The sequence below is a fragment of the Gorilla gorilla genome, chromosome 4 (genome assembly GCF_029281585.2).
Source record: "Gorilla gorilla gorilla isolate KB3781 chromosome 4, NHGRI_mGorGor1-v2.1_pri, whole genome shotgun sequence".
NCBI classification, from domain to species: domain Eukaryota; kingdom Metazoa; phylum Chordata; class Mammalia; order Primates; family Hominidae; genus Gorilla; species Gorilla gorilla.
In genome coordinates, this window is record NC_073228.2 from 34,663,928 (window position 1) to 34,691,620 (window position 27,693).

Sequence of the window (27,693 nt, forward strand, 5' to 3'; positions counted from 1 at the left end):
GGGAGAGGGAGGGAGTGATGGCTAAAGGGTATGCAGTTTCTTTTTGAGGTGATAAAAATGCTGTAAAATTGACTGTGGTGATGGGTGCACATATCTGTGAATATACTAAAATCCATTGAATTGCACCATTTTAAATGAGTGAATTATATGGTATTTGAATTATATCTCAATAAAGCTGTCAAAAAAAAATGACAGGCCAGAGAGATCCCTAAGCCAAGAGTCTGAATGCAAAAATGACTTAAAATAAGCCCATATGTCCAAGAAAGTGTGCCTGCCCACCATTCCCACCACTTCGTCTCTCATCAATTCCACAGGCCTCAGGTCACCCACAGGTGACCACTGGAAAAAGGTATAACAATATTTTACGTTGCCGATTGCTAAAATTAATTTAACTTCAAAGGAAACTAATTACAAATATAACCCCAAATGTTCCTCCAAGTTCTCCCTCCCTGTATATAGCTATTAGCCAGAGAGCACCAGGGTTCAAGCTACAATTTGGCCTTCCCTCTAAATAGCTTTAAAATTGGAAGGAAAAAAATAGCCCTTGCCTATATGGAGTTGGAATATAATTCACACACAATTATACAACGTAGTCAGGGCACAACGTTACCTCTGATTAAAACAACAGAAACTCACCTACAGGAGAAGGTGATCTTGTAATGAAATGATCAGGATGCTTCGGCTGGGAGCTGAAGCTCCCCACCCTCATCTCAGAGCTCTGTACCTGGCTCCCTCCTAGGCTAATTTAAAAAATACTACTTCCTCTTACTCTAGGGAAAAAGCCGCAGCCACAGGGGTGACCTGTCCACAGATTAGTATCAGAGAGTAATATCCTAAACAGTAGCACTGACTCCTATTGGGGGCTGGGGGAGGTAACCGACAAAGGTAGAGAGATGAGGGCTGCCTTGGAAAGCACAGGAAATTAAGGATCATGATCCCTGCATCAAGCGCTGCAGAGCGAGGTGGCTGGCTAGCCGTCATTCCAATCACAGGCACCCAGGCTGCTCTGCATCCGCAGGCAGTTTCTCCATCACTCCATCCCTCTGGGAGCCACTGCCCCCCAGTGCTCACCACACGGTGATTCAGACCCACTATGGGGAAGACCCCAAAGACTTTCTCAAGTGTTTGAATGATTACCAATACACTGATGCAATTAAAACCCATAATCTTTTACAACAGTGGTATTAAGCAAAATTAAGTAAGAAACCTTCACTGCTGTTGAATCTGCGAGGAAGTCGTGCATTTCTGCATACAAAAGAGGCCCCTCCAAAGCCCCAGCATGAGAAAGGCAGCCAAAGCAGATTCTTAATAAACCTCAGAAAGAGGTGGGAAAGAAAGAGCCAGACGGGATGGCGGGGTTGGTATGAACTCAGTCTTTCCATCTGTGCCTGTCACTCCAGCAGTGGGAGCCCGAGTTGCCCACCCAGGGTGGAATTCTTCTGAAGATGCACAGATGACTCACGGTGAGGGGTAGGGCCCCAGAAATGGTGGCACGATGGTCTCAGGGTCCCATGACTAAAGCACAGGCCCAAGGTCATTCTGCCTACAGAAATGATACAAATACAACAACAATAGGAAGTTCCCATTTTCAAGCACACCTATGTAAACTGAGACATGCTAAATAACTGACCCTGGTTTCTCAGATGAGGTTGGGTCAAGTCTCCTAACAGTTCCGAGCCTCACGTTCTCCGTTCTATAAAACAGGCCTAGGACCCTGGCTGAAATAACACAAGCTGAAACAACAAATGTGAAATCGTAACCCTGAGAACACCATCCACACAAGGGTTCTGTCTCCTCCAGCGCAACCTTTCTCCCAGCTTCTCCTCCTGGCTGGAATCTCCTCAGTGCCTATTTCCAGGCTGAGAAATGCCTGAGGCTCTTCACACCGGCTGTGCTCAGGGTAAAAGAAACCAGCCCAAGTACAGCCTGCAGGATTTAGGAACACACAACCTTGGTGACAAGCTCAGAGCTCCCAAATTGCTCTTTTCCCAAAACATTTCCGTTTATCTGGGTAGCAACTACCAGGGAAAATGGTTTCTACACAAAAGTTGAGCATGTCAAAGTTCCCTGTAAACAGAAGTAAATAGCCACCCCCTGATCTATCATCTTGGGGAACCTCTGAGTCCTTCACTATGACATTTGGGAAACATCATAGACAGGCTGAGAAACCATGTTAGAAGGAATGGCCGAGACTACAGACCCTCAGATACACGACAACTTAAGGAAAACCAAGCTTCAGAGAGAAGCCAGACCAAGGGAGGATTTCCAGAGCCCATCTCTCCAGTAAACTGGGAGCCACCTGCCAGAACGAGGCCTGTTCTCATCAGCAACAATCTGGCCTGCTCTTCTTAGGAGCGAGTGTATAAAAACTTTGCTGGTAGGCAGGTTCTAAAGCCAAGTTACCCCATCCCCCAAACCCTCCAGTTGATTTCACGAAAAGAACAAATGGCAGCCTCAACCCTTAGCCTTGATTACCTTCATTACCATATTTTAGATGTACGTGGCAATCAGTTTCTGATGAGCAAGTTTTACCTAATCCACACACTGACACTCCTGTAGTGCAGAAGTTCTCAATTCTGGCTGCACGTTCGCATGGCCTGCAGGGTGGGGGTCGTTAAAACTTACTGATACCTGGGCCCCACCCTCAGGGATCTCATTGGTTCAAGGTGAGACCTGGGCATCAGTATTTTTAAACACTCCCCAGAACATTCTAATATGCAGCCAGGGCTCTGTAAGAAGCTGCTTCTGCCATCTAACGGGAAAAATGGCAAGGATGGAGGCCTCAACAAAAGCCAAGTTTTTTGAGACAGGGTCTTGCTCTGTTACCCAGGCCAGAGGCCAGTGGCATGATTATAGCTCACTGCAGCCTTAACTCCTGAGCTCCAGTAATCTTCCCATCTCAGCCTCCTGAGTAGAAGAGACTACAAGCATGCACACACCACCACATCTGGCTTTTTCTTTTTTTTTTTTTTTTTTTTGGTAAAGACAGGGTCTGGCTATGTTACGCAGGCTGGTCTCAAGCTCCTGGCTTCAAATGATCCTCCTGCCTCAGCTTCCCAAAGGGCTGGGATTACAGGAGTGAACCACCATGCCTGGCCTTCAGATTCTTGTTCATTAAAACCCTTCCTGAGCATGAGGGGTGAAGAGCCACAGAAGAACAGAAGGAGCCTGGGATTTGAACAAGAAACTGCTGGACTTGAGTCCTAGCTGGGTAATGTTAGGCAAACTACGCATAAAGTGGGGGCAATACCTATATGTCACAGAGCTGCTGTAAGCATCAAATTATTTTAATGCACCTGGCACATAGTAGGTGTTGAAAAAAGGTTTGCTGAGTCCTGAGAAAGACCAAGAGGGTAAGAAAAGAAATGGCAGCAGAGTGTCTCCAGTGGCAAGCCATGTTCATTAATCCACTCTCTCATCAAACCTGTTGTGAGGACCCACTATGTGCCAAGCACTGCATGAGACCTCATCTCTGCTCCAAAGATGCTTACATTCAAGTAAGAGCCTGTGTTAGTTCTAGTATGGTAGAGCTGTGAGAGCACAGGGCTGGGCATGACCTGCAGCTTAAAGGTTAGCAGGGGAGAGCCAGGAAGAAAGGGGAGAAGGGCCTTTGCAGCCTGTCTGGCAGAAGGACTGTTAGTGGTCCCAAAAGACTGCAGCATAAGACATTGTGGGATGCAAGGAGGATAGGCCAGGCCCAACGGGAAGGCTGAATCTCTGTGGGGTTTAAACGGGAGAGTGACTTTTCAATCCAGCTATTAAAAAGAAGAGCAGGGGGCTCGGGCGCAGTGGCTCACACCTGTAATCCCAGTACTTTGGGAGGCCAAGGCAGGCGGATCATGAGGTCAGGAGTTCGAGACCAGCCTGGCCAATATGGTGAAACCCCGTCTGTACTAAAAATTCAAAAATTGGCTGGGTGTGGTGGCACATGCCCGTGGTCCCAGCTACTTGGGAGGCTGAGGCAGAAGAATTGCTTGAATCTGGGAGGCGGAGGTTGCAGTGAGCTGAGATGGTACCACTGCACTCCAGCCTGGGTGACAGAGTGAGACTCCGCATCAAAAAAAAAAAAAGAAGAAGAAGAAGAAGAAGAAGAGCAGGGGCTAGGTGCGGTAGCTCACGCCTGTCATCTCAGCACTCTGGGAGGCAGAGGCAGGTGGATCACTTGAGGTCAGGAGTTTGAGACCAGACTGGCCAACATGGCGAAACTCCACTTCTACTAAAAATACAAAAATTAGCCAGGTGTGGTGGTACACATCTGTAATCCCAGCTACTCGGGAGGCTGAGGCATGAGAATCACTTGAACCCAGGAGGCAGAGGTTGCAGTGAGCCAAGTTGGCACCACTGCACTCCAGCCTGGGTGACAAAGCAAGACATCTCCAAAAAAAAGAAAAAGAAAAAAAAAGAGTAGGGCCATTGGGTGGGGAGGCTGGGTGATCTTAACACTTAGATGTTGACAAGGAAGTAGAGAAAAAGGCATGAACCAGGAGCAAGACACCTGGACAGCAGTCCTAAGCAACCCGCATGCAGGCTAGGATTAGCTCCCCCACCAGCAGGTCCCTTCTTGCCCAGCTATTCTACTGTTCCAGAAACACCCCAGGAGCAAGAGAGCAAGTGGGGGCAGGTGGGGAAGGCATAAGAAGCGATAAGCACATTGCACCCTGAGCGCAGTGGTCTTTGGAAATACACTCAGCCATCTGTTAAGTCATAAATTTTACCTATCAAGAAAAAAAGTCAAATTCCCCCCAGCCCAGATATGCTGATCTGGCCTCTTCCATCCTCCACAAGTAACTTCCTTTGAGGGAAAAGGGGGAAACCCAAAGAAGGGCTTGTAGTAAAAGAGAGAGGCCAAAATCATCATGAGCAAGTCTCTCTGCCTTTTATTGAATGTCTCAACCCTCTAAGGACGGAAGATGATTTTTCCAAACCCAAGAGGGCCATAGAGGCTGAAAAGAGCATCAGATTTGAAGATTTTGGAGATTGGAAGGCCAGGTTCCAATCCCAGTGCCCTGAGCAGGCTGAAAGAGTGGAAAGAGGACAAACTCAGGCAACCCGATCCTGTAATGCATTTTACTAGGTGATCACTGCAAGTGACTGAGCTTCTCTAAACTTGTTCCTTCTACAAAATGGGATTAAAAGAGATAACACATGAAACATGCTTATTTGGAATGGACTGGAATGACAGGCACACAATTCAGTCCCTCTTCCCCCTCCCCACCACCTTCCCTTCCCCACTAGTGACTTCACCTCTGTCTGCTCATCTGTGAATGGGGATCAAACCTTCCCTGCCTGTTTTATAGGCTAAACAACAGAAGGAAAAGTACTTGGAAAAGGCATGACACACACTCTGTAAATTAAATACTAATTATTATGAATTCTACTACCCTTGATTTCTCAGACACCACCCTGAATCAATCCATCTCCAGCCCATCAACTTCCAATGGTTAGAGATGCTCTAGCAAAAATGATATGCTATCTCAACACAAGGCAGTGTCTTTACCTGCCTTAACCTAGGTAGCTCCTGACCCTGTAAAGAGTAACAGACTGTTGCACATTAGGAAGATCACTCTCTATGAGATAAAGCTGGCCATGCCTCGGAGGTAATATTTCTCTGCTACACCAATATCCTAATACATCCATGCTCTCCACATGCCAGGAACATATTTCTATAAATCCTCACATAAAAGAAAACTTATTTTCCAGAGGGATAAACAGAAGAGAAAAGGAAACAACAGTCGCAGCAAAAATATCACCAATCAAACAGAACTCAGTCCGCCAGGAACTTTACTAAATGTGTAGTGTTACAGATGTTTTATAGCCATGATGTCTGTTCTATTTAAAACACTTGCACTAGGCCAACCAAACAATGAAAAAGAAAAAAGGAAAAGATATATTCCCCAATGCGCCCAACCCAGCTAACTGGTCTGGGCTGGCTGTTTATTGAGGCAAAGAGGCAACTGGGGACCTGTAGCTGTCAGCCGGAACATGGCGGGCTCATTTTGTAGTTCACCCTGGAGGGCTGTCAAATCAGACACATGGCCCAGCAAATGGCGTGTGGCTCTCTCTGAAGGGCACTTCTGCCTGGAAGCCCAGGGTCTTCTAAGGGGAAATTGCCCTGCACCTGGCAAGCACTTAACAAAATCTGGTTCCCTTCCCTCAAGAAAGAAAAATCTGTACAGTTAAACCTCATTTGTCCAACAACACTTAATCATTCCCTCCACAAACATTTGTTGAGTGTCTGCTACGTACAAGGTACTGGGCTAGGGACTCATAGTCAAATTAGCTGCCATCAGGATGCCCCGCAGAAGGTGTGCTTCATAAGGGAGGGCCGTGGTCAATGCACCCTCCAGCATGGAAGCTTCAGAAGGGAGGGCCGTGGTCAATGTCCCCTCCAGCATGGAAGCTTCAGAAGGGAGGGTCGTGGTCAATGTCCCCTCCAGCATGGAGGCTTCAGAAGGGAGGGTCGTGGTCAATGTCCCCTCCAGCATGGAGGCTTCAGAAGGGAGGACCATGGTCAATGCACCCTCCAGAATGGAAGCTTCAGAAGGGTTGTGGTCAATGCACCCTCTAGAATGGAAGTTAAGGACTTGCGTCTGTTTGGTGCACCCCTGTATTCCTAGCACCTAAAAGAATGCCTAGCACATGGTAGGCATTCAATAAATATGGGTTGGACAAATGCTGGATGAATGTTCCCTGTTCTGAATTACTCTGTGGATTATTCTAGGTTCCTGGACACCCTACTTGTTTTCTCTCTTTCCCCTCAGGTAATCCCAAACACTCCTCACTGCTACACTGGGCACAAGCACTAAGAAGATAAAAGGCTTTGTTCCTACGAAGAACAGCTGGCCAAAGTTCTGTTCAGCAGCCACTGAGGACCCAAGCAGAAAGTGCCACAATCAGAGGATGATGTTAGAAGATAAAGTTAGAACATCAGAAGATGAAGTTAGACGAAGTCAGACAAACCCTTCCAGGCTACTTGGACACGCACAGCTGGTGATTCGATAGGGGTATCTTTATATCTAAAAAAGACCATTGGTGACTCTTGATAAGAAATCAGTCAAAAGGTCAAGTAAAATAGGGAAGGGCCAGAAACCACTGGCATTCATAGATTCTAGGACAACTGCCATTGTCTGTATTACCTACTCCTGATTCATTCCAATCGACATCAACCATTAATGCGCACCTAACAGGACCTGGGATCCCAAACGGCAAGATTTCGTTCTGTGCCCTTGAAGATCTCCCAGACACCTAACACACACCATGGTATGGTATGCAAAAGAGACAGGTGTAATAAAATGGTTACCTGAAGCTGCTAAATTTGAGGGTAATTTGTTCCACAGCAACAATAACTATAACACAGAAGTCAGACCAGTCAGGGAAATAGATGAACTATGTCAGTAGAGTCAGGGCAGGCTTGAAAGAGGAGATGCTTGGCTAGGGTTTGAAATGATGAGCAGCAGGAGTTTTTTTGTTTTGTTTTTTGTTTTTTGAGACAGAGTTTTGCTCTTGTTGCCCAGGGTGGGGTGCAATGGCACTATCTCAGCTCACTGCAACCTTCAACTCCCAGGTTCAAGCGATTCTCCTGCCTCAGCCTTCTGAGTAGCTGGGATTACAGGCATGTGCCACCATGCCTGACTAGTTTTTTGTATTTTTAGTAGATGGGGTTTCACCATGTTGGCCAGGCTCGTCTCGAATGAGCAGAAGTTTTCCAGGAAGACAAGAGAGAAGGGCAGACAGAGTCACAGCAGCATGGAATATCATTGCTTGTTTCAGGCACTAAACTTTCGGATTGCTAGAAGTCAAGTGAAAAGGAGGGTCTGAGGGGAGATGAGGATGGAGACACGAACAAGGGTTATATCACAAGAAGTCTTGCAGACCATAACAAAGAAGATTGGACTTCATCCTGTAGACAAAGGGTAACCATTTTAAGCTGGGGAATAACATGACCAGCTTTGTGTTTTAGATAGGTTATTCTGTAGAGGATGGATCTGAGAGGTTGAAAATAGAGCCTGTAAGAACAGTTAGGAGCTTATCATAATAGTTCAAGATGAAGGGACCCTGAACTAAAGCAAGGATCATTTGCATAACAAAGGGAAAAGATTTAAGAGAGAGTAGGAGACAAAATTATCAGGACTGGGTAAATGGCCAAAGGCAGAAAGGAGGGAAAGCGGTCTTGAGTTTACTGGGTGGCTGATGGTGGTGTCACCAGTTGAGATAGGGGATGCAGAAGCAGCAGGTTTGCAGAGGAAAGATAAATGTGTTCACTTTGAGTATGTTAAATTTTCAGTGTCTGTAGGACAATCTGTGTATCTGCTCTGGAACTCAAGAGAAAGATCAGACTAAACTCACCAACATCTAGTGGCCACTGAAATCATGGGAGTGGATGTGATGATGGGGTAGAGTAAAAGCAAGGACAAGAACAGTTTCAGGAGTTAGCCAGCATCTTTTGGAAACCCAAAGCACCACTCACTGAACTAAGGGAGGAGGAAGAAAAACTGCTTTGCCAATTGCGGCACATGGTTCCTTGGTCTCTGTCCCTCCCCTCGAGTCTGAGGGAGCTTCTGACTATTTCAACCAACAGAGGACAGCAGAAGGGATGAACATGAATTTCAATGCTGAGTCATAAAAAGGTGCTGCAGCTTCCAGCTTGTTCACTAGAACACTTACACTTGGAGCCCTGAGCCACCAAGCAAGAAGTCCCACTCCTCTGAAGCCACCATATTGTAAGGAAGCCCAACCACATAGACAGACCACATGTAGGAGCTCCATTCTTTGAATCATCCCAGTTCAGGAGCCAGACATATGAGTGAACAAGCCTTCAGATAATTCCAGCCCCTTGCCATCATGTCTCCCCTTGATTTCAAGTCTTCCCAGCTGAGGTCCTACACCAGGTGAAAAAGAAACCAGCTGTCCCTGCTATGCCCCATCCAAATTTCTGACCTGAGACTCCATGAGCATAATAAAATTGTTACCTGAAGCTGCTAAATTTGAGGGTAATTTGTTCCACAGCAACAATAACTATAACACAGAAGTCAGGCCATTTCAAATAGAAAGGAAGGGTCAACAGTGTTCAATATCACAAAGATGTTTAGTAGGATGAAGAGTCAGTTTTCAGTTTCAATGGATCCAGATCTCAGCCACACACTTCCCATGATGGATCTGGGTGCTTGCTGCGCCAGCAGTCTACATGCAGCTATCAGCAAACTCTGAGCTGCCATGTGAGCAAGTCTCCCAGACAGGCCCATGGGTGCACCAAGCCGTGGAGTGACCTGGCAGTCTCTGGTTAGTTGTAAGTATTCACTGGGGGTAAACCTCACTGCTGATGGCATTGAGAGATTTATCCATAAATATGATAACCACCCCCAAGGCACACCACCATATGCTTGTAGTGGTCAACTCTGCCTTTAGAAAGGCAGGAGTCTAAAATGTCAGTTTTTTCTGGGTAGAAATGATTTCTATTTTATTATTTTATTTTTTTTAGACGGAGTCTTGCTCTGTTGCCCAAGCTGGAGTGCAGTGATGCAATCTTGGCTCACTGCAACCTCCGCCTCCTGGGTTCAAGCGATTCTCCTGCCTCAGCATCCCAAGTAGCTGGGATGACAGGCATGCACTGCCATGCCTCACTAATTCTTTTTTGTATTTTTAGTAGAGACAGGGTTTCACCATGTCGGCCAGGCTGGTCTCGAACTCCTGACCTCAGGTGATCCACCCGCCTTGGCCTCCCAAAGTGCTGGGATTACAGGCATGAGCCACCGCACCCAGCCTAGAAATGGTTTTTATATCTATTATCATTGTAAATGTCAGTAGTTCCAAACAGCCACCTTAAAACAGGCTGATGGGCGATGTATTTTTAAGAGGCCTTTCTTGCCCTTGCCAAAGGCCCTCCTCCTCTTCCTAGGCAAAATCTGAATTCTTAAAACTCAGGGTACATCTAAAACTATGATAATCTTGTATAGTTGTTCTCCAAGTGGCATCTGTGGCTCAGAACAACTCATTTCCTGTCCAGCCATTAAGTCTCTGGGTCTCTGTCCTTGCTGGGAAATGAAGCATTCCTCTCCCTGGACACAGACCCTGTTCTACAAGCCTCCTTGGTCCTCCACCCTGTTCCTGCTGTTCACAGGCCCTTTCTTCCTCAAACCTTCTCTGTGTCCCAAAGTGAATCCAGGGCAAATGAACATGTTCAAACACAGGGACTGAGACACCTGGGACATAGCAGAGTACTCAGTCTGCACAAAGAGATGCCTAGAAATAGCATAAGAGCCAACGGTACAATTACCCAAAGGAGAGACCTGATCTTACTAGACTTTTGCTTTCTCAAAATTTCATCATAAGACATTTGGCTTAGTTTTAACTGTCCTTTAATAAACACAATTTCTGAGCAGCTACTTGGAATAAATCCCTATGGGAAGAACAGAAGTAATAACTGGGACCACTGTCCTCGTGGGTGGAGGGGGTAATATTTTAATCAGGGAGGCAGGATATCTGCAGAGCCATCAAAAATTGCCAGCAGGGTTTTCTAGCCCTTTGTTATCAGTTTCCCAACTAACATTGAAGCTTCATCTTCCTGTTCTGTCTACCCTCTATGCTCCAACCACATGTCTCTGACCACTGCTCACATTTCCACACCCCAGATCTTCATTCAAGCTGTTCCCTCACCCAGGAATATCCTCCCACCTGTCTTTACCTCCTATCACGATTCTCAGACCCTCAAGTCTTGGTCCAAATGTCTGTGCTCAAATGTCACCGTCTCCACTAGGCCTTCCTTGACTACTCTACTGAAAACTTCAATTTCACCCACACCTCAGCACTCCCTAGACCTTCTCCCAGCCTCTCATCTTCTAGCACATTCTATAATTTGCTTGTTTTATTTCTCATCTGTCCCCCTCCTACCAGAAAGTAAGCTTTCTGGTCAGGAATTTTGTCTGTTTTGTCCACAGATGTATTCCCAGTACCTGGGCCATTCAGTGACATGCAATAAATATTTGCTGAATGAATAAATGACCATCCTAAAGCATCTCCCCAGCACCCCTCAGTCACATACACTATTCTTTTCTCTACACCTGCACAGGATGTAAACTATTCCTGAAGAGTGGCATTTCATTTCATTCTGCTTCCTATTATCACTAAGTATTTACCCGTTAGGTTTAAGTTCCTTGAAGGCAGAGACCATGTCTTTTCATCTTTGCATCCCCCAAAGCACTGGTGGTGCTCAAGTATATAGTCTATTGAATTTAACTTAAAAATCAAATTGCGTGGAAAATAGGCAAAGAATGCATAAGCTCACATGACTCTACACCTAAGTGATTTCTCAAGCCTTTTCTTGTGAGCAGAATACAGTGCCAGGGCCTCTGAAAATACAAAGATAAGCAAGATGCACACAGAATAGCACCAGCCACACATGGCTACTGAAGTTAAATTGTAAATTAATTAAAATGAAGTGCCATTAGCAATTCAGTTCATGGTCACCCTAGCCACATTTCAAGTGCTCCATGCCCGCGTGCATTAAGATGAGCATTTCCTCCATCACAGAAAGTTCTATAGGACAGCAGTGACACCGACAGTCTTGCCCTCAATATGTAACCGGCTACTGGGGCATACAGGACAGGAACAAGAAGGACCAGGGGGAACAATAAGGTAACAGGTCCTAAAAGAACCAGTAGAGGCCATAGGGCTGGGAGGAGGGAGGGTCACTGCCTTGGGGAGGGAAGAAAGCAGAAGAGGCTTCAAGGAAGGGGAGATATTTGAGATGACCCATTTAAAAATGGGTGGGTTTGGCCAGGCACGGTGGCTCACGCCTATAATCCCCGCACTCTGTGAGGCCGAGACAGGCAGATCACTTGAATCCAGGAGTTCAAGACCAGCCTGGGCAACATGGTGAAACCCTGTCTCTAAAAAAAATACAAAAATTAGCCAGGTGTGGTGGTACACCTGTAGTCCCAGCTACTTGGGAGGCTGAGGTGGGAGGATCATTTGAGTTCAGGAGGTTGAGGCTGCAGTGAGGCATGATCATGCCACCGCCCTCCAGCCTGGGCAACAGAGTAAGACCCAGTCTCAAAATAAAAATAAAATTGAAAAGTAAATGGATAGGGTTTTCCAGGCAAAAGAAAGGGAGGTCAGGCCAAGGAAGAGCCACTGGTGTGGGAGCTGGGGGTATGTGTAAGATGGGGGTCAGGGGAGCCAGAATTCCAGGCCAGGACTGCTGCAGACCCCCTGAGAACCTGGATGGGGGAGCACAGACAGACCACCAGAGAGAAAGCCAGAAGGATAACTTGATGCCAAGATCTCCATGGGTAACAGGGACATCAGCACACACAGAAGTGAGAGAAGGGACACACCTGGTGGTGTCAGGTATAGGACTAGCCAACTACTTTACCCTTGGTGCTGGAGGAGTAACAGATGTCCAAATTCAAAGCACCCAGGTGCTCACAAAAGCAGAATCCCCCTGCCCTCTTAGACTGTTGGTATCTAGAAGGCAAAACCCACATCCACTTGGTTGTTTGGGGGTAGGGGGCTGAAGGACTAACCCTTTAGGCCAGCACATTTCACCAAGGACTGTCTAAAGACCTCACTTTGAATAAATCCCAGTGGGCACTTATAGGTCCCCCCCCAGCTTGCCCCCGCTTCACTCTCCCTGTTAGGAGGCCAGAACGATGGGGGCCTTCCAAGTTTCTAACTTGCTGACAAGCACCGCTACTAACCAAAATGAAAGTCTGGGTGGCTCTGCCTCAGAAGCCGCCGCTTAGAAACCCAGGGGCACACACTCCACTCAAGTTCAGCAGGCCTGCCTTCCACGGTCCCGCCCAGGCCGCCCGCTGTGGGTTAAAGACTTGATTTATGCACACTCTGGGGGCTCAGCATGGACCAATTCCAGACGTAGAACGGGGCCTTAACCAGGTGCTTAAGATGCAGGGCACAACGTGGTTAATGCTATTGTGGGTGGCTCCACAAAGACGCGGGTGCGTTTTAGCAAACAGCTAATAATAAGAGCGGGAAGAGGGGAGAGGTGGAAACAGTCATCCTAGCATTGGCTGGGGTTCATCCTCCTCCCACCCCCTAGCACGGCACCTCTGTGACAACTTGCTTCTATCTCCAATTAGCCTATTTTCAGCAGCCAATACCCAATATGCTAGGCCTTCTATTCAAGAGCCTTTATCTAACATGCACATACTTTGCAGAAAAGAAAAAGGAAAACGAAAACAAAAAAAAGAAAGAAAAGACAAGAAAAGAAAGGATTTCTAAAGTGGCCAGGCCAAAAAACAAAGAGAAGTTGGGAGGGGTGGGGAGTCACCATATTCGAGAACAAAGAAAACTCTGGAAACCCCTGGAAGAGCCCTGCCTGCCTCTTCCTATTAAACAATCAAGAGCTGACCGGGTGCTGAACGCATAGCCACTGAGGAGGGTTAAGAGGGCGAGGGGCCACTCCAGGGGCCCCACTTCTCTCCCCACAGCATCCAGCAGGCCCCTTATCGCCAGCCTGCAGGACAGCAGGGGCCTCTGCCTGTTTCAAGAGGGGACTGTGGTGAGAGGTAAAAGGGAGGAGAAGCCAATCCGAGAAGTAACTTCCTGATGGCCGACAGCTGACATTCTTAACTGAACACAGGATATGCCAAGAAAGTATCAGGCCTGGCTTTACTCTCCCTGATAGATGACAAAGCAAAAAAAAAAAAAGAAGAAGAAGAAGAAGAAAGAAAACGAAAAAACAACCGCAGCCACACACATCTCATAAATCACGACTTTTATTGAAGGCTTCGCCACATAATAGCAACAGTCAAATTGAATAAAGACACCCTTCCATAAAGTAGCAGTGAGAGACCACATCTCCCCCAGCCCAGGGTGGGCGGGAGGGAAAACTCAACCCTGACTCAGAGAAACCCTGACTTTCCCTCCCTTTGGGGAAAGTAGATCGAGTAGTAGAGGCAGGTGGTAGTTTTTTTAGGTTTTTCTCAAAACACGGAAACCCGGCAGCCAAGAGAAGTGGTGTGAGCTGAGAGCAGGGCCACACGAGATCACAACAAATGCATGAGGGAGGATGTCAGGGTTTTGTTCCTGAAGGGTCTGGGGTGGGTGAGTTTGATGAGGGGATGGAGAGTGAAATAACAACCTCTGGTCGGTCTGCAGAACACACGCAAAAGAGCAAAAGCGAGGTAGACCCAGGTAGGCAACTGAACCCTGTCAGAGGACTGCAGACCCCACACGCAGGCTGATGGCTCACATATAACACAAACTCAGCCACTTAGCACAGGTAGCATTTTGGGCCCACGTCGCTGTGAGAAGCTTCCACTCATTTACTGTCCCAGTCATTCCACATTGGGTGCAGAGTCACAGAGGGGTAATTCAGTTTGGGGCAAGTCCTTCCTCAGGGGTGGCTGGTTCACTCTGGAACCTTCTCCCCAGTGGACCACACTCAAAGCCTGGTATGCCAACACCCCTAAACTTGGGCAAACTAAGAAATTAAGAAAATAAACAAGAAATGGGCCGGGCATGGTGGCTCACTCCTGTAATCCTAGCACTTTAGGAGGCTGAGGCAGGCGGATGGCTTGAGGCCAGGAGTTCGAGACCATCCTGGCTAATATGGAGAAACCCTGCCTCTACTAAAAATACAAAAATTGGCCGGGCACAGTAGCTAACGCCTGTAATCCCAGCACTTTGGGAGGCCAAGGCAGGCAGATCACTAGGTCAGGAGATCGACACCAGCCTGGCCAACATGGTGAAGCTCCACCTCTACTAAAAATAGAAAAATTAGCTGGGTGTGGTGGCGTTCGCCTGTAATCCCAGCTACTCGGGAGGCTGAGGCAGGAGAATTGCTTCAACCCGGGAGGCGGAGGTTGCAGTGAGCTGAGATTACATCACTGCACTCCAATCTGGGCAACAGAGTGAGACTCTATCTCAAAAAAAATAATAAAAACAAAAAACAAAATTTAGCCGGACATGGAGGTACATGCCTGTAATCCCAGATACTCAGGAGGCTGAGGCTACAGTGAACCAAGATTGCGTGCGCCATTGCACTCCAGCCTGGGACACGACAGAGCAAAACTCCGCCTCAAAAAAAAGAATGTCCATAATGCCTTCACTTTTTTTTTCTTTTTTTTTTTGAGACGATGTCTCGCTCTGTCACCCAGGCTGGAGTGCAGTGGTGCAATCTCGGCTCACTGCAAGCTCTGCCTCCCAGGTTCACGCCATTCTCCTGCCTCAGCCTCCCGAGTAGCTGGGACTACAGGTGCACACCACCACGCCCGGCTAATTTTTTGTATTTTTAGTAGAGACGGGGTTTCACCATGTTGGCCAGGATGGTCTTGATCTCCTGACCTCGTGATCCACCCGCCTTGGCTTCCCAAAATGCTGGGATTACAGGCGTGAGCCACCGCGCCTGGCCATGCCTTCACTTCTGAAGTGGGATGGAGTGAGTGGAAGAGAGGTTCTATCTAGTTCTATCCTCCTTCTTCTCTACTACTCATCAAAACAAATTAGCTTTTTTTTTAAAAAGTAATGAAGAGCAAGGGGGAACAAATGAATGCATATCTTTCCAAATTCTGCCATTTGCAGAATCCAGGGAAATATAGTCAAATATATCGGAAGTCCTTATTGTAAAGATGATGACTTCCATAGGGCAGGTCACTGAGAAGTTGAAGGGGCATGAAGCTCTGAGCACAGGAGGCCTCCCTTCCAAAAACACTTGCTGGACTGAACTGTGGAGAATCCCTGCTCACCTGGGCAGAGCCCCAAATTCCCTGTCCTTTCCCCAACACAGAATTCCAACTGTGGAGCCAGCCACAGTGATGCAACACATGAGGTGATGTAACAGGGCAGAAGGATATCTAAGGAAAGAAGTGGATGCCCTGATTCGAGTCAGAGTTAAAGATTAGCAGACTCGTACCTGAGGGAAGTCAGGCTTGGCTCATTCCTTCCTTCTGAACTGACTATCCCAAGTACCTTAAAAAAGTATTTGTGGGCCAGGCACGGTGGCTCACACCTGTGGTCCCAGCACTTTGGGAGGCCGAGGTGGGCAGATCACAAGTTCAGGAGATCGAGACCATCCTGGTAAACACAGTGAAACCCCGTCTCTACTAAAAATACAAAAAATTAGCTGGGCGTGGTGGCGGGCGCCTGCAGTCCCAGCTACTTGGGAGGCTGAGGCAGGAGAATGGCATGAACCCGGGAGGCGGAGCTTGCAGTGAGCCGAGATCGCGCCACTGCACTCCAGCCTGGGGGACAGAGCGAGACTCCGTCTCAAAAAAAAAAAAAAAAAAAAGGCACTTGTAGGTCAACGTGACACCCAGAATGACCATGTTCTTCCCCTTTCCTGGGTCGGGGGTGGGAGGAACCCAGGGGAAGGTGGGATCTTATTGACATGCAGGTCTTGGCAGCAAATGTTGCCCAAAGGCAAAGGGCAGATATTCTCGAGTCTAGAAAGCAACTGAGATGCCATATTTTCCCAAAAGAGGAAGACGCTATTTCTGAAAGGCTAAGTTTGAGCCAATCAGCTGCTCATAAACAGAAAACTCTTCAAAGGGGTAAGGAAGACAATGGTGGGCCTCAGAATTTTTATTTCTGCTGTCTACCTTTAGGAGAATGGAAAAATCACAACCGAAGACCCAGATCTCCAGTCAATCTAGCAGAAGTTTCTCCAACTCCAGAACACGGGGTCATGAGAAGTCAGGGTCTCACCTGCCGTGCTTGGCCCATTTGACTGTGTGCCCTTCAGGGACTCCCTACCTAGGTGAGAAGGGATTTGAGCAATGAAAACCAAATCCCAGTGGACACCAGCTTGCACTGAAGGAGAGGGCAATAAATTGGATCCAGACCGGGATAGGGTTCCCAGACCCGGATAGGGTTCCCAGACCTGCTGTCTGCTGGCTACTTGGCCCTGAGCAAGACTTTTCATCCCTTTGAGCCTTAGTTTCCTCATCTATGAAATGGGACATTTCCAGAGTATTGTATACCTTTTCTCCAGGGATCAAATCAGATTCTATGTGAATGTGCTTTGTCAACCTGAAAGGGCACTGGAGGTATCAGTCTTGATGACCTGCCAAGCAACTCACCCACCACTTGTTCAAACGTGTGATTTTCCTATCTCAGACATCCTGTAACAGGGCCTGAGGGGAAACTGGAGAGAAGGAACTCTAATCCCACATTGGCGTCAATAGCCGATCACCTAAAGTGAGAAATCTTCTCTCAGGAAGATAAGGGAACCCACATATCATCTAATTAAAGCAAGCAGCTGCACACAAGTTCAAAGGCGGGACAGGCTGACTCAGCCTGCTGCTCCTGGACGGTCAGAGTGAGCCTCAGCTAACGCGGCCTGGGGTGCCTTGGCTACAGGAACAGACATCTACCTGTAAGGGCAACACGAATGAAAGGAGAAGGATGGGGGCAGGGGAGTCTCGTCATCCTTTATCTCTAAATTTATCTCCTATTTGCACTCAACACCACTCCCCATTCCCCGAAATGGTTGTATCTCAGAGTCCCCCAAATATGTTCACTCAGAGTGGCCTCTGTGCCTCCATTCTTGCTGGGCAGGCCTTAAATCCACTGCCTGAAGTCATTATTGAATTCTTAAGTAGAAGAATGTGATAATGTTACATCATCATCTCCTCTTCCTCCTCCCTCAACTATTCCAAGAAGCTCTGGCTGGCTTCACAGCCCCACTCCCCACCCCGTGATCCCATGGCTTCCATGCTGCCTGGCATACAATCCTCCGTATTCCATCACCATTTCTACTTGCTCAGAAATTGTTTCCTGGCAAGGCTTCACCCACCTGAATAGGAAAATAAATGCCTCTGAAGATAGAACTGCATCTTTGCCTCTTGAGTTTCCTCTCCTCGGCTCCTGGCTCTATACCACAAAGCAGAATGTTTTACAAACAGCCACGGGGGAAGTGCGGCTGACCTACTTGACTAGCTAGAGGCCTGGGAAGGCTGCTGACCACTGCTTGCCAGAGGCTTAAATTTGCTAATCACTACACTTTGTGCCATCTCTCGCTCCATTTTTGACCCTCTATCTAGTGCTCTCTTCCTTCTTCTCCCGTAAGTCTGATTTTCAATGTAGTCATGCTGGATGTTTGTGGATAAGCCTCACCATTTAGTAAAGATGCTGCATTAACCCAGGCAAATCTAAACTCAGAGCTGTGTGAACACCAGGCACTCAGCCGCCACACCAACAAGCTGGCAATGACCAGGAAGAGCAAATAATGATGTTCGATCTGTATGGGGAATGTTCAGGGGTGTCCTGAAGTCTCACTAGAGATGCTGAAGAGATGGAAACCAAAATGATCATTCCCATAGCAGGCAAGACTAGTGCTCTGGCTGCCATCTTGCCTAAAGCACATCCCAAATGTCAATTGTACATGGAATAAATGCTAAGTGGTCTCCTTGCTAGATCAAAGATAAGCATTTTTTTATTTATTTTTATTTATGAGATGAAGTCTCACTCTGCCGCCCAGGTTGGAGTACAGTGGCATAATCTTGACTTACTGCAACCTCTGCCTCCTGGGTTCAAGCAATTCTCCTGCCTCAACCTCCTGAGTAGCTGGGATTACAGGCGCTGCACCACCATGCCCAGCTAATTTTTCGTATCATTAGTAGAGATGGGGTTTCACTATGTTGGCCCAGGCTGGTCTCGAACTCCTGACCTCAGGTGATCCACCTGCCTCAGCCTCCCAAAGTGCTGGGATTACAGGCGTGAGCCACTGTTCCTGTCAAGCATCTTTTTAAATTTTGGATTTGAGGGAAAATGTAGGTTCCTCAATAGTATAAGGTAAATAAAACCAGGAAAAGGTCAGGAAAAAAATACTGAGGAAGTTAAAGTTTTAGGGACAAATATCAGGATACAAGTTCAAGGGCTAGAAAGGGAAACTTCAATACTCAAGTTGGAACTGGATTTGAATTGAATTTCAGTCACATTAAGTATAAACTACCACATACCACTTATGCCTAGGGTTGCAAAAATGCAACATGACTTCAAATGATATATCCTAAAACAGTACAATGTAGTGCTGCCACCCTATTGACGCTATGTTTCTGCATATAGCTTCTGTCTTTGTCTGTCTTAAATTCTGGACAATTCTCTAGTTGTCTGGCTGCTTTTTTGTTTTTGTTTTTTGCTTCTCTGCCAGTCTACCTTGCATGGCCATAACACAGAACTGAAGTCTATTTCTTATCATTTGATCTGTTTACTAAGTAGACATGGTAAATTGGTCCCCATCATCCAGTCCAACCTCCTCGCCATAAGCCTTTCTGTTATGCAGGATCTGAAAAATTAAGGAGTAATATTCCAGGTTCCCTTGCAGCTAGGTATGAAAGGGAAAGTAGTATATTCCGTACTTTAACTATTTGCCCTGGCAACATGGCCAGGGAGGTGTTAGGTTATTCTGCAGCAATATCCTGTGTCTCTACTGACTAGTCACAGAGAACCTATTTTGCTGGAGATCACAGCAGGACAGTGGCAGCCATGGAGGCCTTCGGATGGGGACAGTGCGGCCGTGGTTCTGAACCTGGCAGCTGTAGCACCATCTTCCCAATTTGGTGGGGACTTCCAGATGACAGAAGAGACAGTAGGTATTTGAAGACCCAGATCTGCTGCATAGCTCTGAGGGCTGTTCCCAAAAGCACAACCTAGAGGTTTCCGTGTATCTCCTGATGATTTCTGGAAGCATTTCAATGCCCTCAAACAAATTCCTTTCTGCTTAAACCAGATGGGAGTGGATTCAGCTCTCTGCAACTGAAACTAGACTAACACACGGCCTTTGTTCTTGTTTTTAAAAATAGATCAATATCTTCATTTAAAAAGAAAAAAGGACACAAACTAGAACCTGAAATCTGTTTTGTTCCTAACTGGCTGATTGACCTGGGGTGAGGCAATTACTAATGTTTGTTGGGCCTCAGTTTTCTTATCTGTAAAATGAGAGGGTGAAATTTGATCTCCCAGGATTTTAACACACCTAATATTTGGTGTTTTTTTTTTTTTTTTTTTGACAGGCTGGAGTGCAATGGCGCAATCTCAGCTCACTGCAACCTCCGTCTCCTGGGTTCAAGCGTGCCTCAGCCTCCCAAGTGGCTGGGACTACAGACACACACCACCACGCCCAGCTAATTTTTGTATTTTTTGGCAGAGACAGATATGTCTCTACCACTATGTTGGCCAGGCTGGTCTTGAACTCCTGACCTAAGGTGATCCACCTGCCTTGGCTTCACAAAGTGTCGGGATTACAGTCGTGAGCCCCTGTGCCCAGCCATATTTGGTAATTCTAAATCCAGATGCCCTTTATTTTCATAATTCTGAATTTATTTTTGCAGTCAATCAATACGATCGATCCCTCTTGGCAAGAAAAAAAACAAAACTGTCCTCATTCTCATTGGGGTGGCGGATTTCAAATCACATTCAGAAACACTAGATTGCCAGCTGAGAAAACTTCGTTTTCAACTGGAGCTGGACATCTCCTTTAAAGCGTGAATAGGGGCGATGAACAGCACACCCTTTTACAGTTTCTTCTAGAAAGGGGAACACTACTATTGGTTTCTCTATCATTTATATTTTTTACAGCAGAAAGTATTCATTGATAATAAAATGTGTAATAAAAGAAACAGAAAATAGGCACAGTTTGTTTTCAAATTTCTGTTCATCTGTAACTTTTTTCCTCCAAAAAGAGAAAACATATCAATATGTTGACTATGATTATTTCTGTGTGGTGAGATCTCAGGTTTCATTTTATTTTTCCTACTTTTTGACATTTTCCAAATTTGCCACATTTGTAAACCCAAGCGGTAAAAAGACAGCAGGAATCTTCCTCATTCTCTTCCCTCTTCCCACATCTGTGGTGGTGGTTTCTTGGAACAGTTACACTGAAAGTTCTGATTCAGAGGAAAACTATTTCCATCTTCAAACTTGGATAAATGTTAACCAAATAAGATACACAGGTGGGTAGGTCAGTGTGTTGAAGATAAGTAGGTAAGTAAACAAATAAACCCGAAAGAGAGAGCTTTGCCAAACTACACTGAAGAGGGCTGTTTAAAATAAGCAATTTAGTCCAAGTTGATCCAAGAAACCCCAATCTTTTTAAATTAAGCCTTCCCCTTCAGCACAAATAAAAATGTTTACCGTAAACACATCATTTTTACAAAAACAGTAATTTTTTTTAAAATTAAGTTAATCTCTCAAACTTTTGGTGAGGTTAGAAAATAGTACCATTCTCCTTATCGGGGGGGGGCCAATGTAAGATAAAAAAAATTTTAAGAGATTATATATAAGTATATATATTACAAATTTTTTGATATTGTAAAGGAGATTATATATCTCAAATATATAAGCTCCTTTATATATTTTTCATATATATTTATATGTAAAATCTCCTTCAAAATATCCATAGCCTTTAACCCCAAAATTCCACTTCTAGGTAAACATATTAAGGAAGTGATCAGAGATGTTGCTAAGGGGTTATGTACAAGGATATTCCACAATGTTACTTATAATAATAATAATAAATCACTAACCAGCTAACTATTCAATAACAGGCTTTGGTCAAATAAAGTATAATTGTAAGTCACAACACCACATAGACAATAAAAACCACAACATAAAAACAGTGAATGAGGAAAATATGATAAAGTTATAAAGGCAGGTTAGCCAATGATTTGTGTGTGTGTGTGTATACCTGTGTCTCTATATAATTTTTTGCCCTTTTTTCTTTTGCCATGAAAAAGGATAGAAAAAAATGTACCGAAATGTTCATAGCAGTTATCTCTGAATGGTAAATAGTGGCGTTGAGGGGATTTTTACTTAGTTCTTGCAGTTTTCCAAAATTTTCCCAAGTGTTTGTGATTGGAGGAACATGGCAGAAGCAGTAATCAATGTTCTAAATAAACAAACTGCCCAAGTCTCTCCTTTCTGTAAATGTCTAAGTTGGAGTTAAAAACATTTTTATCACAGAACAATCTCGTAATTTTACCCCATCAACTGGCTGAATGGAATAAACATTACATCCTTGCCATGTTTTGTGGCTGGAGTGGTGTTTTATTCTGTTTTTTAATTAATTAATTTGAGTCACGAGCATTTGAGATGTGTCTATTTTACGGGGCTGAAATTTACATTTATCTCCTTTTTAAAAGCCCATTTAGCAAATTAACAAGAAAACAGCAACACTCAGGGAAGATACTGAGCCTACTGCATGCGTCATATATAAAAGAGCGACTATATAATTGACCTTACAGGATTCTCCTGCGGATCAAATCAGATTGTCTTGTAAGGAACTCTGGAAAAAATAAAATGCTATATAAGTCACAGTGAAATATTAACATTAACATTTAAAGTCCAGCTGTTTGGTGGTTTCAACACATGGTTTCTTCACTCTAATAAGGCCATTCATGTCTGAGCACCAGGGATCTGTGCATCCTGACCCTCAGTGCAAAGCTGTATGTGGCTGTGTTGTAGGGCAACTCTCTGGGTAAAGGGTCCATAACTTTCCCAGCATGATCCCTGGGCCCAGTCAGGTTAGAAACACAGCTCACAGAGGTTAAATCCATCACCTGGTGCTGAGGAGTGTTACCTAGCCATCAAAGCAGGCGTAGCAGAATCTCAACTTAAAACCTAACAGAAACATCTTGTGGTCAACTGGCCATCATTGAATCCCAGGAGTCTCATTCCAGTCTTAGGACTAACTCCTGATAACACCCCCAGACCTGGTCTCTGGGCAGAAAAGAACATGAGAGAGCAACAGAGGCCACAGATGGGACAGCAGCCTTGGGTCAAACACTGGAAGGCAAAAGGCCTTTCCAAAGGGCCCTTTCTTGCTACCAGGACTCTGTGATATTGCAAAACAGAATGGCATTTCTTCTATTTGGAAAGATATACGTAATCCTACTCTTTGCTGATTCACACTGTCCTTTTCCACAATCTAGCTGCATTTGTGAGGTTCTGCCTAAATGTTTAAGATATTTCGATTAAAAACGCAAACAGTAGCAACAATCACAAGACCTTAGGCACCAGGGCAGGCCTGGGCAGGAAAGAACACACAGATTCCCCTTCCACTAACTTCAGCTTTCACGGCTACTCAAACCAATGGCTTGAAATTAACTCACTCAGTTAATCATTCAAACTCATGGGCTGGGCAAATTTTAATGTTTCAATGTTGGTTTACAATTAACCCAGCGACAGTGTTTTAAGGTGTTTGATTTTTAATTAGTCTATTGATTTGCCAGTCTGGATAACAATCCTTTATCCCTGTGCCCTTTATTCTGTCTTCTATTCTTGTTAAGAAATGAAGAGCGGAGGTTACTCTGGCTCTTTCCTCCTGGAAACCACTCCAGACTATGGCCCCTTCCTTTCCCAGGGACACAGGATATGGAGTTAAGAACAGAAGGCATGAGGCCTGAACACCAGGATTCTGTGTGACCTTGGGCAAATTAAGGTAACCTCTCTGTGCCTCTGTTTCTTCATCTGTAAAATGGGATGACAGCTTTTACTCACAGGAACAGTGTGACCATTAAATGAGATGAGTCACAAAAAACCCTCAGATCAGCACCTGGCACACATGTGGGCCCTGGGCCCCTCTTTTCCCTTCCCTAGTAGTTCAGAAGCTTTACGATCTCTTAATCTGAACATGTCAGTATCTTCCTTTGCAAAACCAAGAGCAGCTGAGAAAGTGTGTGCCCCATGGAATACTTTCTAGGAACAAAACCAGAATGAATTATCATCAACAGGAGGGTCCCTTTCCCTGGCAGATTTAAGCATGCCTATTAAGTAAGGTCTGTCCAACCTGCTTTATTCCTAAGAGGACAAACAGGCTCAAAGACTCAAGACCCTTCCCAAGGTCATGCTGCTTAGAATCCAAGGTCCCCGAGCTACAACTGGCTGCCCCTCTCATTATGCTGTATTCTTGCCCCTTTCCCCACTGTAGGTTGATAGATGGTGTAAAGAAGGAATGGTATGTGTCCAGTGACACCTGCTGCCATTCTGGCATAGCTGACAGGGTGGCATAACCCCGGCTTGCTGCAGGACAACTGTGACGTCACTCTCAACAAAAGAACCGAAAATGGTACAAACAGCACCCTGTCATTCCCACCACCAGAGGTAAACAATGCTACCAACCATCAGTAGAGCAAAGCACACCTGGGAACTAGCTTCACCAGTATTTCCATAAACCTCACCAAATGACTCTGAGACGCAGCCTATTTTGGAAATTCCCAGTAGAAAAAAATCTCATGGTGAGGCCAGGGTGACCCTATTTCTGCCCCCCACAGACTGGGGAGGAAAAGCTGACACACTGATATTTCATGCATGCCGTTCCTTCCTTCTAGAATGCTTTTTCCTTCCTTGTCTCTCTGGTAAACTTCTATTCATCCTTCAAAACCCAGGTAAGAAAACCACTTGTCTTGAAAGCCTTCCCTGACAATCTCCTCTCCAGCTCACTCACAAGCACCTGTTATCTAGCCCTAGAGCTCTGCCTACCTTAGTACCTAGCATATAACTTCAACTTGCCACTTATCTGCCTATATTCTAATTCTGAGGTTCTGAAAATCTTTGATGTCACGACACCTTTTCCCTCTTAAAAAATGAGGACCACCAAAGAGAATTATGTGTGTTATATCTCTCAATATTTATCATATTAGAAATCAAAATTGAGACTTTTTTGTTTTTGTTTTTGTTTTTTTGGAGTCACAGTCTCGCTCTGTCACCCAGGCGGGAGCACAGTGGTGAGATCTCTGCTCACTACAACCTCTGCCTCCTGGGTTCAAGGGTTCTCCTGCCTCAGTCTCCCGAGTAGCTGGGATTACAGGCGCCCACCACCATGACCAGCTAATTTTTGTATTTTTAGTAGAGACGGTGTTTTGCCATTTTGGCCAGGCTGCTCTCAAACTCCTGACCCCAAGCAATCTGCCCGCCTCAGCCTCCCAAAGTGCTGGGAGCCTCCCAAAGTGCATGAGCCACCATGCTCGGCCAAAATTGAGACATTTTTAAACACAGAAATACACATATTCCATTAGCCACCAGAACTATGATGTCAACAGGGGTCATGTAGCCTACGAAAAATTCTACTGAATATTCATAAAAGGATGAGAATGAAAAACACAAAGTCTTAAAATTATTATTTAAGAAACTTCGTCACAGACTCTTTGAAAGGTTATCAGGAATGCCCAGGGGTCCCGAACCACAATTTGGGTACCACTGTTCTAGTTCATTCATTTAGCTGCTTGAGGACAGGGTCTTTATCTTACATATGTCTGTGAAATGCTTTTGATAACCACCTAAGACCCAGGAACCCTACAAAACCACCTGTGGCTCCCCATCACTGGAAGAGAACTTGCGGCACCCTCCGTCTCCTACCCAGGCCTCCAGAATGCCACACAGCTGTAAAAGGGATGGCCTGGTGGCAGCATGGTACCTCTACACACAGGCCTTCACAATGGCAACTCCAACCCTCTCTCCCGGAGTGAAGCATCTCTGCAGATAAGCTTCAACTCGGGGGATGAGCACTCATGACATTTATTTATAAAAGGTTTCTCCCTGGAGAATTAAGGGTACCTTGCAGGTAGGGATTTAAGATGCTCTGATTTTCTTTCCACTGATCCCCCTTAATAAGCCTCCAGGGAGGGGCCCAGGAGCTCGGTCTGCTGTTCCTAAGCTACAGGAAAAGCCTGAGGCAGCTTTGAGGAAAGCGGCTGTTCCGGCCCAATGGGGCAGGCCATGGAAGCAAAGGCCTCTCCAAGGCCCAAGAGTCTTCCTGAATCCTCAGCCAAGACAACAACATCACAAGGACCAACCGTATATTAACTGCTCACAACATATACCTCATTCAGTTCAGCTGAGATCCCTTCAGAAGGGAAGCAGATGGGAGACGCTCCAGACCTCCCCCATCTACTGAGTTAATATTCCACTTGTATCTCCTGATACAACTTAAAATTTGAAAAAAAAAAAAAAAACATTTTAATCACAATTCAGAAAAACACACCCACGCATCTTGTTCACCAAGCGTGAAGCCATTCCCCTCAGTGTAGCTTCATCTGTGCTCTCCAACAGATAGTGGAGGAGAAGGAAATGTCATTTTCATACCAAAATGCTGCCTCATTCTTCCCCTTCAGGGCCCCTACCTGGGTGTGTGTTTGCAAGTCTAATTTAGATATCACTATTTGAATACACTTTCGAGCTTGGAAAACAAGCCAATAGTTCAGAGGAGCCAAGGCAAACTCAATCTGACAGCCACAGCCCTGACGGCTGCCAAGTCTGATTGACTAGTTGGATATATTTAGATAGGAGAGAGGAGGGGGATCAAACACTGTTGTGCCTCTGAACTCAAGAATACTGTGTTGGTAACGACAGACTAGCAAATAAACAGCCAACAGCCATTCAGCCACATCATCTGGTATCCCAGGCACAGGATCCTCGCCTCCGTAAATTACGTGCAATTTCAAAAGCCACCCACGCTATCGCAAAAATAAATAAATAAAAGGCAATTAGAAAGGGTTCTGCAGTGGCATTCCCCACAGCTACTCGTTAGAAATAAACAAACAAATAAGTAAATATGATCTGTTCCTTGGCTGTCCCCACCTCCTCACTCCTCCCCTTTGCTTTCCTGTTCCAGGACAACCCGTAGGGAGCAAAGACAAGGCCAAGGGTACCCAGTGAGGTCCTGAGCCCTGGCTGCTGCTTTTGCAAAGGTTCTGTTGTAAACTTGGTCCTCTCCACCTCTACTATATGTGTAAAAATAAAAAGTTAGGGGTTGTCTCTCATTTCTTCTTTCCTTCACGGGGTGGAAATTTAAGAGCAGCATGTGGTCAGAGTTATGAATTACAGAATGTGTCTCCAAGTCTCCAAGTCATTCAAACATGTGATCCCTTCAGGGGAGGGAAGAGGCGTCAGAAGGGCCCAGGCTGGGGGAGACAGATGCTGTCCAGCACAGAAACCCACCCCACCAGTGGTCTCGGACCTGGGGCCAGCAGATTTACCTTCAGTCCACCTCAACTTCCCCAACTGAAAAGTTGGGATAATAGCCAACGCTGGGCATGGTGGCTCATGCTTGTAATCCCAGCACTTTGGGAGGCAGAAACGGGTGGGGCTGCTTGAGCTCAGGAGCTCAAGACTAGCCTGGGCAACACGGCAAGACCCTGTCTCTACTAAGAATACAAGAAAATAGCCTGGCATGGTACACACCAGTGGTCCCAGCTATTCGGGAGGTTGAGGTGGGAGGATCCCTTGATCCGGGGGAGGCAGAGGTTGCAGTGAGTGGGGATGCACACCCACTGCATCCAGCCTGGGTGACAGAGCAAGACTCTGTCTCAAAAAAAATAGTCAACATTGGGAAGATTCATTTACTGAGACTCTACTATATGCCACAATCTGTAGAAGACACTGAGATACATCTAGGAATAAAGTAAGGGTTAGACAAGATGGGCTGTATAAGGTTCTGAACAGCACCAGGTATACTGTCCAGTAAGTGCACAATACGTGGAAGCTCATCTCCCAGGACAACATCCTCTGTTTGCTCATTGCCAGCCTTTCTCACACTATCTCCTCCCCCACATGGCCTTCTATTGGGTCTTCTGGTACACTGAGCCGTGAGCTCACTATCCCCTCTGCCAAGAAGGCTCCTCCCATCCCTCCTAATGCTAAGTCATTTCTCAGAGAAACCCTCCTAATGTCTCCCAGTAGGCACTCCCAGGTCACCCTCTACCCTGCCTCCAGAACACCCATCCCAACTTGTACTGATAC

General features: G+C 45.9%; 1 protein-coding gene across 10 annotated transcripts in view; it reads right to left on the bottom strand.

Annotated features, from left to right (window-relative positions):
* MSI2 (musashi RNA binding protein 2) overlaps positions 1–27,693 on the bottom strand; it is a 427,746-nt gene that overhangs the window by 291,138 nt on the left and 108,915 nt on the right. Inside the window, exon 1 of one of the 10 annotated variants that reach the window (XM_055386797.2) lies at positions 22,198–22,231. The exons of the other annotated variants lie outside the window; for them this stretch is intronic. The gene's annotated coding sequence lies outside the window, so the exon portion shown is untranslated. Of the gene's footprint in view, positions 1–22,197; positions 22,232–27,693 lie in introns of those variants that run through there. 10 annotated transcript variants of the gene reach the window in all.